The sequence below is a fragment of the Varroa jacobsoni genome, unplaced genomic scaffold (assembly GCF_002532875.2).
Source record: "Varroa jacobsoni isolate VJ856 unplaced genomic scaffold, vjacob_1.0 scaffold_621, whole genome shotgun sequence".
Taxonomy (NCBI): Eukaryota; Metazoa; Arthropoda; class Arachnida; order Mesostigmata; family Varroidae; genus Varroa; species Varroa jacobsoni.
In genome coordinates, this window is record NW_019213523.1 from 634,618 (window position 1) to 650,648 (window position 16,031).

General features: G+C 40.3%; 2 long non-coding RNA genes across 2 annotated transcripts; one reads left to right on the forward strand and one right to left on the reverse strand.

Annotated features, from left to right (window-relative positions):
• The first annotated feature begins 117 nt into the window (after positions 1-117).
• On the forward strand, positions 118-13,141 carry LOC147753254 (uncharacterized). The gene is made up of 2 exons (XR_015311768.1): positions 118-665; positions 13,070-13,141. It is a non-coding gene; the product is annotated as an uncharacterized LOC147753254 (long non-coding RNA).
• On the reverse strand, positions 942-7,477 carry LOC111261993 (uncharacterized). The gene is made up of 2 exons (XR_002681322.2): positions 6,469-7,477; positions 942-2,144 (listed from the first exon to the last, which is right to left on the reverse strand). It is a non-coding gene; the product is annotated as an uncharacterized LOC111261993 (long non-coding RNA).
• Positions 13,142-16,031: the final 2,890 nt, after the last annotated feature.

The following is a 16,031-nucleotide window of genomic DNA, read 5'->3' on the forward strand; positions in this document are numbered from 1 at the left end:
TTTTTTTTCTATCGTTACTCTAGTAGATCACTCTCACTAGTCTGAAATAAAATTTCTATAGAATTTTGTAGATCTATTGTATGATGGATGGCTAGTGTCATTACGGTGATGTGTCTTTCGTACGAACAGGAAACTACAAGCATTGTTTCAGATTAGTCTTCTTTCCGAGTCAATTTCTGGTTTCTAATTCGACAGTATTTCAAAGAGAGGATCTTTTCCGATAGCTTTCAGCAAGCGACAATTGTGGACCCTTTCGTTGCGATACGTCAAGCAAGGCTCGCTCGATCTAAACTAGCTCAAAGAAGTGTCACCCTATATAGACTGTAGTTATGATTTAGTCTTTGCAAAGATACATTTAGCGTCTGACCTCTTTCCTACCAATCGAAACAGACGTATGTTCAAATACAGACCGACGGTCATTTTCCTTTCGAACGTATCCGGGCTCTAGTAGAAGAATCCTAAATCATCTAAATTCTTAGGTATCGGCGCAGTAAACGATGATCCACTGTAACAAAAGCATTGATCAGCATCGTTTACTTCATAATGGCACCAAGGCAAAGTCAGATGAGCGTTGAACATGTTGACGTTTCCAGTTTCGATGGGTTCGATTATGTCGACGCTGACGAACGGCTCGCCAAATTCGAAAGTCAATGCGCACTTGAAAGGTAAGTGTGCGTTACGATATTTAGAAACTTAGGCGTATAGTTAAGAAAGCCCGTATAAGGCAAAAGCTATTTGCTCGCACTTAATCACGCGACCGACATCTATTTCATAAGAAACAACAAGAATAAAACAATTCGGTGTCTTCGTAGAAAATGTATTGATATACTAAAGTGTATAAGAAACATGTTAGTAGCGGTAAACTGTCTCTTCTTGCAAACTCGATATATGTTCAACATAGTTCGTGCTACGTCGAAATGCCACTCCTAGAAACCCCTCGATAGCGATGTATATTGTATGATTTGTTTATTTTCACAAATGCTCCTATTGCTATTGATAGCACTGAAACGTCCCATTTTTTTTAATCTTTCGATACAAAGCCGTTCAAGTGATAACTATTACATTGTACAACTGTCAAACAGATCAAACCTTATGGCTATCTATACACCCATTACACTGAGACAGATACGCACCCTTTATCGCTGTCGTCCGATCTGAGGCTAGAGGACGTGACTGATCTCCTGGAACAATTCTGCTCCGCAACTAACATCCCGACCTTTTCGTTCAGGCTGTGATCATTTAGTTGTAAACAAATGCCATCTTCTATAGCCTCACCAATGACCTCTTCAAATGATGTTTGTTCCACGCTATGGGCATGTAGTCGTGAGTTGAAATTATTTTCGCTGGGATTAAGGTCTTCCAAAAATTTATCTCAAGCCATTTAGGCGTTTAATAATAGACGAGTACTGATGACCTACTTAGACAATATTTGTTAAATTTAATCGAACGCATATGTAAATAGAATAGAACTAGGACAAAAAGCAAATGATGTCCGGAAGGCATGTTGATCCAACGAAGCCTATACAAAACTTTTTTCGTACTATTTATTTTTGGACGTTTGGGTGCTCGTTGCAGAACACTGAACTTTTACACGTTTGGATATGTTGTGGCGGTAATAAGGGATGTTATGCGGGTGTTTTCCCCACCACCATCACGGGTTGCTTAGGGCTGAGGCGTTAGCTGTTGCGTCGATGTCTCCGAACATCCCTTTAGCTTTTGTCTGTGTATACGCTTAACTGAACGTTTCGCTTCTATTAGTCTAACTCATCTCAATGGTGTTCGAATGGCTATTATAAAATAATTGCAAGAGTAAAGACAAAGTAAAGGGAATTAAGTCAATGCGCATATATCTATCACAAAAATTGAAGTAGTAGAAGAAGAAGAAGAGCGAGCAATTGAGACTACTGCTAGTCGCTTTCGACCATAGTTCTGTTTTGGTCGGCAAAATAATTAGCGTCCGAATCGTCCTCGTTAATCCGTCTCCCTTCTGGCCTCGCGTGGGTGATCAACAATACAACGCCGTAGGTTATCATGGTCGTTAGTAGAGCAAATACGCCGACGGCAACCGCAAACGCTTGAAATTGTTTGTTCCAAAAATGCTCTCTATTTTCCTGTCTGGCATCCGCAGGACCTTCCGCGTCCTCCTGGAAATTGGAAATCTCAGAAAGTAATACGTGTGTTTGAATTTTTGTGTCGCCACTGAAAGAAGCAAAATAATTAGTAAATAACAAAGCTAGAAAAACACACACACGCGGTTCCCGAAGTAGTGCTGGCCGGTTAAAAAAATAAGGAGAAAGCAACATAAAACACTATATATAATATGGTATGATAGCCTTTTATTGAAGCCGAGTGATGCTACTACTAATGAATCTTCTCGAGCCTGTAGGGAGACGGTACAGTAGACACATCAAAAGTTTCAGTGGCTATTGATTTTGTGTCGCTTTCATAATTTTCGCTCTCTCAGTGCCGCCTACGCTGAAATCGGAACCAGGGATGGCCAGCTGGTCATGCCGCCTCTGGCAATCGCAGGTAGTTACTTGCGATCTATATTCTACCTAATCTATTGTAGTCTGCTCGAGCCTATTCTATTAAATGTCTTGGGTAGCAGGTCTGTCCCAGAAGCACCGCTCAAAATGGTCCGCTCGACTTTCATTCGGGGAAAGTCTGTGCGGAAGACGGACGCGACCAGAGCAGCTGTTCATTCGGATGTTTATATAAGTATAGGCTTATGTTAGGGATCAGGTGTAGTGCGAATCCAATATCAGATTAAGTTAATGAGATAAATGCTCCGTGGAGGCAGGACTGTCGGAACTCTGTGACGAGAAAAAAGTGAAATACCTAGAGTATACCTGCAATGACGTAACGGAATCGGTGATGCAAAATCTCAAATAAGTCGCAATAAAGAAACTGCGTCACATTTGGACCATGTTTTTTCGTTTGTTGAGTGCGGCCTATATCAAGCATTTGATTCACTGGGGGGCGTCTGTTCGAACATGGGGTCCGATTTTAAAATCGCCTTAGTGAGTTTTTTTACGAGATTTCCTACTTTCCAACAGAGATGTGTGTTAATGAGAATACTGTGGGAGCTCATCGTTTCAGCAATATTTCGAAAAATTTTCACAAAACAACGCTTAATTATTTACATATAGCGTACATGTTAATTTGGTTAATCGTAACCCGACAGCAGCAATTTCTATTTCGTCTTTCATGTTTGTAAATAATGCCGCGTTACTATTTAGAAACACGAAGCGCGGTATCGTCCACGCTGATCCATCATCACCAGCACGAAAGTTGCCTTTCGTGAACAAGCGAGTGGAACTTGTGTTGCGAAAAAAAGCTATTCAATGCTATCTCTGTTATAAATATAATGACCTTTTTTATACCGCTAAATTATAGTGTATTTAATAGTAATGCAGGCGCGGGGCAAAATCCGCTGGGTCTTCTTGTATATTTTATAACAATGCACCAGAGATGCATTTCAGTCACTTGTCATCGCTTCTTCGCTATATATAGCCTGATAAAGAGGCGCACATGGCTATCCCCGTCTATATCTATCTCCGTCTCTAAGTATACGGTTGGTAAAAACATTGATATATCAAGGAAGTTAAAGGCTTTCCAAATTTAGTAAAGTTATGAGTACTTCAACACATTTTCTCCTGTGACATGGTCCAAGTATTGCGCCAGTAATGCCATCTGGTACGATGATGGCTAGGTGCTAGGAAGTCTAGGGCACTTCATATTCATATATAGGGTCTGTATTGGCTATAGAAAACCCTAGAAGAGTATCATGAAAAACCAAATCGAAGTCCACCTTAAATTGTGACGTCTCAATAGCCTCTACCAAGTCAACGATGCGTTGGCCTCAGTAGCTGACGATAGCTTAATTTGTGACAGGAAACGGAGTCATGAACATAGATCGGAATAGATTTGGAGCCTGTCAAAACATTATTACTATTATCTTAATGCTACGTTGTATGTTCCGCAGTGTTCCAGTGAAAAATGATTGTTTGCTTTTGCGTGAACGTCCTATTTTCATACTAGTGCCGTTGAAGAAGGACATACCGGGTGCTTTCTATACCAGACACGATGACAGAGCGCATACGGCGATTATGAATTCTATCATCGAATAGTAGCACCTGTATTGTAGAACTTAATCAAAAGATACCGTTGTGGGGGCGAAAGCTTTGCGGGATCACCGTATTCAGCATACGGTCAAGTTCCGTTTTTTTAAAAAATCAAAAAGCTATGATGAGCATAATGTTTATCCTATTCAGAAAGGGATTGAACGCCACAAAAAGGAAATAATCCCACAGCCCTGTTGACAACCATTGCAGTTCCTGAAGGTGAAGTGAGATATACATACACGTGATAACTAGGTAATAAATACATATATATAAACAAGAGTTTCGATATGGACACTATCGCTGAAAACGGCTGTCGAAGTCATTGGCTGTCAATGGATAAATAAACAAATGATACAGCTACAGAATTGACAGCAGGAGTACAGGAAGGTGCTGTTAATCGTTTAGCTAGTTGATCTAGACCATCCAGCATTTGCTTCTATTTTTGATAGCTCCTATTTTCGAAGATTGTCTTCAAGCATTAATAACCAGCATCATACTTCACGCATGGCCGATAGTGACTATCGTTATAGCATGTTTCATCTTAGCTTAACCCAAAGATCGCTTCCATTGCTATTTCCACTTTCTGCTGTTCAGCAAATTCCCAACTGTAATGAGGATAAAAAGAGGAGTCTGTGGATTATCAAAATTGACGGAAAGATCGTTGCCAGCAGTTATATTGTCAATGAACGAACGAACGAACGAACGACATCCTGCTTAAGTTGGCGAAATCGATATTGAAACGGAGACGGCGCATGTGCGCCGGCATAAATCGAAGACTGGGCGCAGTTGTCGCATGTTCGTTCCCTCTTTTAAATGATGGCCGCGAAGGAAACATTTCGTTTGCAATATCGGCTGCACAGTCCCATATTTACGGTCCTATCTGAAAGGTCGTAATACGTGTACCTTGATGTGTACCATCAGAAACACCTTCCCGATGATGTGAACGCTGTTTGATCAGTAACTGTCTCTACTGGAAAATAGTCGTACCACTATGAACTGTTGCACTTAGACCGGACTTAATCCAGTTACGGTTTCCGTATGAAATTGAACGTCATCCCCGGTCTACAACGTTTATTGCCTTAGGTAGACTGTTGCCGAAAAAGAAAAACGAATATATCTAATATTACGTATAGTAAATGATATTACGTTCTAGATACAGAGCTCTACCGGTCAGGTGTGAGCTAACTGTGTGTGGGTAAGCTGATTCATCACGATGAAACAGTGCCCTTTTGTCAATACTACTAATGTTATTTATGGAATCAGTTCAAGCGGATCCGATTGCTCAACTGCATAGATACTTTTCCGTTAAGCGTCACAGTTCGGCTAGCATCACATTGCAAGTTGTAGTATACCTCATCAACTAGTGCTTATATTATAACTTACAACACTGCCGGCAGGAAGTGATCGCTAAGACATTTTATATATTTCTAGGATTCTGCTAGTGAGTGACCGTAGATGGTCCTATTCGTTACCGCCAACATAGGACAAGCCTGCGCTCGTTGCCAGTGTGACTGGATACGCCAACTGATTTCGGTTGTTCACAGTCGTTCTCAAAACGAACGCATGGTAAACGAGACATTTCTCTGACTATAATACATTGCCTTGATACGTACTCTGAATATATAGCAAATGAAAGAGCATTTGATATTACTACGTACGTACGGGCGGTCTCAGCAAGTTATTTGAAGCTATTTTTTCGCTACAATATATCTAACTAATTCATTTAGATAGACACTCTCGGTAAATGTTTAGCACAGTCTAACAGGGCCCTAACCTTACGCCGGTCGCTTCCTAAGCTCTGATCGAAACTAGACATCGAGGGATAATTGCTATACCAGAGACCCACAGTTCTCATCAGTCCAACCATAGGACAGGCTTAGATTATGATAGGCCGAAGTCCTTTTTGCTAGAGTTGAATAACTACGATTACCACAGGAACAAAACGTTGTGAGTGAATGAAGTGAAATGTCAAGGCCTATATCATCAGCAAAGCAGAACTTTTCCTTAGCTAACGTGAGACGTAAAGGCAACGATACTGAAGCAGTTGCTTCTGTAAATTTCAGGCTAGCTGGATGCAAAATCGTACCTATTATTGCGGATGACAAGTTAAATGTGACGCGAGATCGCCGTTACAAGGCTTTTATTCATTTGTCAAATTCATTTGTGTTAACCAGAAACAGGCCTTCAAAGTACCGCTGCGCTAATGCGGTGTTGTCTAAAGGGAAGTAGTCCTCTAAGTATCTAGACCAAATACAAACAAGCTGGTGGCAAAGAGCTAAGCTATTGTCTACGACAAAATCTATTTATTAACTATTCCAAATTACCTAGCAGACTCATCTCTTACCGTCTGTTGGACTCGGGAATACATATCTGCTCAGCAAATTAACACCTTTCAACGGAAAGCTACAGGGATACGTTACGCGCGGAGGCTATGAACGAAATGTACAACGTCTCGGTACACTTATTTCAGTACACTTTCTGAGTCGAACACAATAGAGGTACCGTTTTCAGTGGATCATTATTAAGAGAACCCCTACACATTGTTAGTTCTTCCGCTTACTCTGATGCTTAGACATGTGTTCCTTCCAGCTCAGCAGAGTTCCGCGGCATTTGTATGCACACCCTTTTATGTTCAACTAGAAATCAACTGAGCATGTGCAGTGCGCCTTCGTTTTTGACTAGATCCCTATTCTAGTACCGTACGACCCCTCTTGCCTTGATATCCGTCAGCAACGTTTGCACTACACAAATCGTCACGGTTACAAGCGCTCTCTAAATTTGGATCATGGTTCCCTCACTGCACACGGCTTTAAGCGATACGGCATCAGCTGAGCACAGGACACAGAAGCATCAGTTGTCATCTTTCGGTCGTGCAAAAATATGACGGCATTAGGTAGCCATTAGTTAAGGCGCTTCCATTTTCCTATATGGCTGTTAGTCTACTGCGAAATGAATCGATAACTCTTCCCGGCTGTCATGGCAAAAAACATGTCTGCGGCACGCAATCGATAGCCCACTTCGAAAGCACATCGCACAGCGTTACTTCTGACTCGCGCAATTGGCCCGTTGGCCGCGCCGATCGCGGCTGTTCCGTCGCGGTACTGGCAAGAGCGAGTCTTGCCGCGCGAGGATATTGAGATGACGCCCTGGTATTGATCTGATGCCGATGATGATGATGGCGGTAGTTAGGATAATTTGTAGCAGGCGATGTTTTAGGCGAATATGGTGTCAGCGGTAACGATGCTAGCTGTAACGTATTGTGACTGGGACGACCTGCGTCCGAAGCCGGCGGCGTCTACCAAGTGGCAGGAGCGTCGGAGATGTCAGATCGACAACTATGGACAATCCGTGGACTGGCGTGTGTCATCGATCGAACTGTGGTAGAGAAGGGAAGCGCTCTTCCTGCACGCTCCCGTCCACGCGGTTCGGGGGAAAGGAAGAAAGCTGCGCGGTGATGCGTTTAACGTCTGCACGCTACAACAACAACAATAATAATAATATGTCCATAAAATCGTGCGTGATTGTCACTGACAATCATTGCTGCTAGATGTGTCTGGGTTATCTTCCGAGAAGAACATTTTTCATTACGAGAAAAAAGATGCGAACAAAATGCAAAAATTCCAAACAATGTCTACTCTCCGAAGGAACATATTGTCACTAATCTCACGCGTAAACCTCATATACGAACGGAATTCGACCTTTAAATGAGGGTGACAGTGTGTTATATGGAGACTGGCTTGCCAATTACCACAATTGCAGCAACTGTTGTTTTTTCTTTCTTAAAATTGCACGGACGTGTAATATAGTTGATCGTCAGACTTGATTCTGACAGGCTCTATTGTTTTATATATGTATATATGTCGATGACTAACATCTCCGGCGCTTCAAAATAACACTTAGACAGTCAATAAGTTTATATTGGCCGCTGGATCAGAAAAGAGGAGTAATACTATAACTGGAATAGTAATATCGCCTGAACAACGTATGAATCACAGAAGAATCTCTTTTTTATGTTCATATTTAATCAATTCCAGTTACTAAAATGTGGTGTTAACAAGATTAACTGGGGATGTTGTTTACTAAAGCGCTTCACGCAAGATCACCTAACATATTTCTCGTCTGATCACAGATCTTGTGTTGAGAAAAATCCTACCTCTTGTTGTCAAAGCTGGCTTGCGCTGCTGAGCCAGCTGCTGTGGACAAACGACCCAAACAGTTTTCTATTCTCTACAAGCCTGCGACTTGCCGCCTGGACTAGTGGAGTCGTGGACTGCAACGTTACCCTATCTAATATTTTAATATAGCAATAAATTATTGCAGGAAAAGCAGCTAGATCAAGCCGAAGGGGCAGGGCAATTTTTCACTTCCTCGAGTAGTTACCATAGCCATAATCTCAACTAATCCTGCGAACCGTTTTCCTTTTTCCGACAGCTCGTAGAAATCTATTGACCAACGTTCTATTGACGCAACGTCAGTGTTTATCTGTTTCGTGACGGAAAGCACCTAATCGAACTATTGGCTTCGGTAACTTTAACGATATTAGAGAAAGGTGTTCTGTCTATAGGAAAAGCAGTCACAAATAAAATACTTAGTAATTTAATCGTAAATACGGCCCACTTAGAAGTGACTGATTGGGCAGGTCCGACGTGTGTATGAACAAACGCGGAACAAAGGTAACAATTAGCATAGTAATGACAATATAATATTGATGTACGACCTAATTGTCACCACGCATATCAATGCCTATACGTATATAAACATGTATATATAAACTGATTGTTTTACTAACACATAGCTATTGATAGATGACATAGAGTGTAATATACTAGAAGCCAACCGAGCAGATCGATGGTTAGAAGTAACAACAGTTAACCAAAAACTGACATCCATCACAAAATAACAGATCGACGCGATCCAACAGACAGAAACTGCCTTTGGCTCAGGGTAGCTGAAAATCGCTCGGCCACTCTCCATAGACGCGCCCACGTTAGCCGTAGTAGTCAATGGCATAGCGGCCAGCATCGACGACTAACGATTCCGTAGAAGTTCCCGTGGCAACTCCGATAAATTAAGCAGCTCCGACGGCATTGAAAGAACTCGTCAGCCGGGATCGAATCGAGAATTATGGATAGATAGAGTGGGTTCGAAAGATATGAAATACTGCAACAAATCAATAGCATTCACCATCTTTGCGAGTGCTCATTGAGATGCCGCCTGAATCATTGTTCAGCCAAGAGCTGCGATTGTTAACAACAGGAATGAACGCCCACAGAGATGCTGCGATCTTCAGAATTCCACCAGTAAACTGAAGCACTACCGACAGAAACTATCCATTCTGTAGAACTTGGCAAAGGTTCCATATAACTTTGTGAGATGTGTTAACACGGCCTCCGCGATAAAGTAGCTGGCCAATCACCGTTATTGTCGTGTTGTTAGGCTTTTGCGTCCTTCGCACTTTGCCTTACCATTCAACAACCTAATGGAGATCATCAGCACTTAACAATTTGATGAGTTCTAGTCTAATGGCGTAATTTGTCAAATAAGTTTTTGTTTACAAGTCCCTTTAGTGATTCATACTATCGTATAGATACTCGGACAATGTTCGAGCCAGACTAACGTGCATCGGTCAGAGTAATCATTCGTTTCTTATTTATGTCTACTCCTCACATACGTGTCACGACATTGTGTAAATATAATACATGTACATGTAAAATGGGCTAAAAGACCAAGGGAAGTCTCGCAGCGTAGGCCTAAGAGGCTTTATCAATAGATTAGTCTAATTACCTAGGACAGCCGTATCGTGACACGCTACTGACGACCAGGGACTACTGATGCAATCTTGAAACAAAAGATCCCTATAAACAGAGAAGATGCAAAATTTATATTTGCACATGATTGTTGTAAATACAGAATGCTCTATCGAAGGAAATGGTTTTAGGTAGCAGTCGAAATCTCGCGATTAATTTTGTCAAATAACTCTACATGTTCCTGTACCTGAATTAAGCCTCTAGGCCAAAAAAGGATCGAAAACGATGGCAGCAACTGCAAGCGCTGAAAATAACGTCTCATAACTGTTTTTTAAAGAAAATAGCCACCTACATTCCCGTACACACCGTCCTACCACTGTAAAAATGCGATTCATAATTCAGCGGCATAATTCCCTCACAAAATCAGTATACAAATACTACCACTACTACTACTACTACTAGTAATTTATACTTTAGTGTTTTTATTAACACCTAAAGAGCAATAGAAGGCACAGCCTCGTCAATCGATCTAGCCATTACTTAAGGCATATACTAGCGACTTATTAATTACACGCAACTCTTGCGCCCTGAGAAAGTTGGTAATGACCGAAGAAAATATTAAAACCTCATAATTAAAACATTTTCACCCACTTTGCTCCTGATAACATACCAGGAACAGAGTCAATGTGTCGTTCCAAGCCGACGGCAATAGCCTAATACTACTAAAACCATATAAGTGCACTATAAGAAGGTGCAACGATTAAATGTTTTACGTCCACTGCTATTGCGGTTAAGTATTGCTTCAGATAATTGGCTCTCATCGCGAAATGAGGTTTGTACGAGAGTAAGCGCTAGCATCAATCGTCCGTTACTAAACGAGGGTAATGTTACTTTTACCACTAGGCTCAAATGTTTAACGCGTGTTCCAGCGTTCTCGATTAGTCCCAACCTTCACGACAATCCATCTCCGCTTAGGTTTCGTTTTTCATTTTCTTAGAACCTTAAACACTGCACCTGGCATAAGACACCTCATTTCCGGGACCTTCGTATCACTGAGCGCATGAATAAGAATCCCGATAATCTGGCCGAAAAATCCACCGATATCGGACTGGCCAGTTTCGAAATAGTTCGTGTTACTTGAATCAATTAGTGAAGATAATTATTAGATATAATCGGATCTCGCGGACTCATTTATTGTTGTCGTCATTATATATATATATATATATATATAGCGTTATATTAATTTATTGTTATTCAATGACCATAGCATGGAGTATAATCAGGAGTTTTAGCATGGCCTAATGCTAATACCGAATGGTTTTGATTAACTAATTTATTGTTGATTAATTACGCCTTGTTCTTTCTGAGCCTCCGACAGCTCCGTATGAGTTTAAGATAACGACAAGGTCCTAGCTTTAAGGTCACTGTCATTTCGCCATGCAGTACCTAAGATAAATTACAATGATGAACGACAATAGGCATCAGATTTGTAGATTGCTATCGGTGCATATACCTTACATGCTTAATGTGTTTGAGCGTACTCGGCTGAAAGTTTGCTTCTAGCTTAAAGGTACGTGTTCGAACCCGGGTATGGGCATACGTCGTTTCACGTTCGGAGCCAGCCGTTTGTCTGATAGAATTCCTAACGGCGATACATAACATAACACTTTAAAATAGGCAGACAGCAACAAAGAAATCGGGAAGAAGGAGAGAAACTACATCGAAAAGAATAACCATAGGGTTCAGAGGTATGTATTGTTATGTTCGTTAGATTTAGAGATCAGCTGTGTCTGATTCGTTTGATAGATACAGTCGAAAGTTTTCATTCGATAATGCGTATGTCTAAACCAACGGGGTTAAGTCTTCGCATCCAGTGGCCTACGAAAACACTCATCCAGTCATAGCTAACATATATCAACTTAATCATCTAACATCCACCGTCCGCTAGTATCCTTAACCTAAGTAAAAGAAAAAAGAAAATAACTATTACTAGCTCTTTTCATTCTACTGTGAGAAACCAGTTGTAGCGAAACAGAACACATTCAATACTAGTAGCGCTAGAGAGATTAAATTTGACTGTCGGAGGAAGAACCTAAGTTACCAGTCGACTGGAAGGGGGCGTCCCTTTATGTGCCCTTTATTTACAGGGCATTAGCTGGTTACGTTGATGCAGTCGTTGTTCAATCCTGAAAGTAACTTTACCGAACGCAGTAAGGTGTGGCCTGAATTATCGCTTGACGATTTTCTATCTTTTTGCTGTCAAACTATCTGCTAACTTGATTTGTCAGCCTAGGTTACAAAAAACAGAAAGAAGAATATCACTGCACCTGGTTCCTATGAGAAAATTCACTCTGGGTAACATGAGCTCAATTGGCTTGATCGTTACATAGGCATTAATAAACGTTATTTTTCTCACTATTGTAAGCATATAACTGATGATGGGTGAATGAACTTCCAAAATTATTATCTAGTGAAAGAAGTTTCACTTGGCATATTTTTAACTATAGTTAACTTGCATGGTTTAGCACAAGTTACGCTACTTGCTTTCTGTGAGTTTGAGGCCGACCCGATCAGGGTATTTTATTAACAAAAGATACCGTTCAAGCATGTGCAATCGTTAGGAGAGGCCCTAGCAATAGTAAGGTTTACGAAAAACGGCTTATTTTCCCTTTTAGAGCTTCTCTTGTTACTTATTGGGTTCGCTACGAACCACATTTAAGTCATATTTCATATTGTTTATATATTAACACGAATGAGTAAAAACATGTAAATTGTTATTCTTCTCGTTTGAATAAGTAAATTCACTCGGATGAGTCGGATGAATCATACTTTTTTTTTATCTGCAAAATCTGCGCGTAGGGCCGTTGGAGATTCCTGATTTATTGGTGTCGCATTGTGTAAAATGTAGTTTGGCGTCCTGGAACGAAAGCTAGTCGTTCGAGACCGGCCGTAAGCAAAAAGTAAATGTCCCGTTCTTGAAATGAATACAATTTCTGCGTCCATCTAAAACCAAATTCTCCTCAAGAACGGGACATTTACTGCGATATATATATATATATATATGTGTTATAAATAAATTAAAGTATAAACAAGAACAAACCCTTTTCTCATCAGAAAGACAATGTCAATTTTAGATATACGCCATTAGATGAATAGGCTTGATAATAGCTGAAATGTTCTCGATGATTATGTTTACAGGACGTATACTATACCTACCGACCCAGGATGCCCCAATGTGTGACTCAGCTTAATAAAGTGAAATAATGCAGCGCAGATGAGGCGTTTGTTTTTTTTTTAAGTACAAAATTAAATGTGATTGAAACACTCGTCTCTTCACCATAGGCGTAATAATTGGTTAAATTTAATAAAATACAATTGCAGAGGTAACGGTAACAGCGATGAAACTATTATTGACGGGTCTGGAGCGGTAATGATTGCATTGCTTCATTTGAGTTCTTACGAAATACAATTCTGTTTCTGTCACGACCTAGGCGCTCTGTCAAACAATACAGTCGAGACTCTATAGCAGTTGTCGCAGCGTCGGTTATATTTAGTCAGTTGTAGTATACGAAAGTAAGAATAAACTATCTACATCTAGTTGAATTGATCTTTTGGGGCCAGAAATAAGAATCTGCATCCGAGTTTCTGGTAGCTGGGTGATAATTTCGAAAGAGACCCTAGCATTGTCTATGTTGACGTAGCGAAGATACGATTCGAAGAGCTTATTCCCCCGTTCTACTAAGTAAGAGATACCTTTTCGAAATTTCAGCAGTCTGTGTCTTTTACCTTTTTCTTTGGTGCACCTTTGGTGGAATTTCTTGGTGCACCTTCACGGCCCTAGCCAGAAAATCTGATTTGACTATGTTAGTCTTCTTGAAAATAGAAGTCTTGTTATATATTCGTTTGATGAAACGATCATCGACGCGCTCCGTGTGTTGTTGAACCTTGTCATCTCGTTTCGGGGCTCACGCGAACGTTATTATCATTCTCGATTAGGGTCTTGGACTGTTCAGTGCAACACAGCTGGCAATCGACTTCTGTTACTTCCTCCGTTTTAGGATGTCGCCTTAGGTATTTCGCCTAAAGGTGCTTTCTTTTATCGTTTGTTATAAAATGCGCACCGATCAATTGCCTAGAGCCGAATTAATGACAGAGGTCCCAACTCCCTGAGAAACTACATTTAACTATGTAATGTGCTTTTCATTTTTGAGTCAAATTGCCCTACTAAATTGCCCTACTACTGTGGATCCCGTGTACTCGGAAACCTAGACCGCAATCTACCTTCCTAGCTTTTGACGTTTATCGCGGTACAATCGAGCCAGGGCGTGCAGTCATCTCAACTGAACAGAGCAATGGTACCTATACATGAGGTTCAGGTTGGTAAATCAATATCTGATACGTAATCTTCAATACATGCTTAAGATCTAGTCATGTTAACGCGAGTGGTGACGTAGTGTACCCTAGACACGCGCGTCGAAATGCATTTACTAATTAGAAGCATAGAAAGTGTACATAAAAAAAGTTGGCACAGCTATTGCTGACAGGATTTTGTCCGTTCGAAATACGTATAAGGCTCCATTATCTACGTCCTAAGTAGTCTAAGGATACGTGGGAGCTTTGGAAACCGCGGTTAGGTGAAAGTAAAAATAAAAAGTACACAGGTCTACTAATGACGGAGTATATTACACTACGCCTGCGACTTGATTTTGTTTTGTTTCACACCCTTTGTGTAATGCGCTGCTTACAAAAGCAAACATAATAGTTCATCGTCCACTTTACATACAAAGCCGGGTTATGTAGTGCTCGAATTCTGTTGCCGATTGAAGCTGGAGTTACAGGATGACGGACTAGTTTTGTTGATTAGAAACGGCGGGATAGTATGTCTCACTGATAATTGGTCCCATAGTATTTACACGAACAGGTGCCGTTCTCTACATAAAAACCTCATGCTCCGCAAATTAAACTATAAAACCCATGTGCAGCGTTGTCTTCTTAGTACCTATCGATTTGTTTGGCTTGCCCATTTCCATACATTATCGGTCGTTGCTAGGGTTCCGTTTGTTTTTATGCTTTCACACGGCCCAGTTTTAAACAGCTCGGACATTTTATCCCTAGCGTCCCTAGAAGAAGCGTTCCCTAGAGGAGTGCCGCGTTACTCAGAATATATGTATATATATAATGCTAATTGATTGACGTAATGCTAGCATTAGCAGATTAACGTGCCCAGTAATGACAAATTATAGCACCCTGAACGTGTTAGATAGAATATACAGGAAGCCATCTTCTGTGACTCAGTTTAACAAACCTAACTACGAAAATTAGAGAAAACAGTAATGGTGATCTGTTAAGTATTTATTAGTTTTTCTTTTTTTTTCTAATTTAACAACAGAAAATGCGTTTGAATAAATGTTTTTTTTTATGTTATTATTGCACTATTATCGAGAAACCAATAAATATAATTGATGCCTCCATACTATTTAAAAAATGATATAGGCTAACGGATCTACTAACAATGAGAAAATATTGTTCGAAATGTATAGTGCAGCGCCACATACATATATACAGAACTTTTTTAGAAACATTATACAATTTTATTATATTGTGTATAGTATAAACATTTGCATTGCTTGAAATGACAGAAATACAGCGGTGTCTGTAAACGAAAACGTCAATTTCTTTTTCTATTCTAACGGTCTTTAGACCGTCGTTCAAGACTGCATAATCGATTCCTACATTCATTACCTCCATTGAAACTATAATATATTTATTTCTCCATATTTAGATTCTACCATGAATTTTTACTCATCACACCATCGTACACTCTCCGATCATATGGTGTGACTCACTTGGGTAACACATAATGTAAGTAACTGGCCTATAATGCACCATTTACCCAAACGTTACAGATGGTCCAGCAGCTTCTGTGCTGTTCACATTATAAACCCAAATTCTCCCAAATCCATTGAATAGGGTAAAATAGACATTCACTTGCATATCACAATCAATACTTAATTTAACGATGCCAATAATTCTTAGTCGATCTTTTTGTGTTTTTTACGAAAAAGTTCTCGCTTCTAAACCCTAAAAATTCAACAAAACAAACAGGTTGTAACTAACAATAACAGCAGACTAATATGCTAATGCTCATGCTAGACTAATG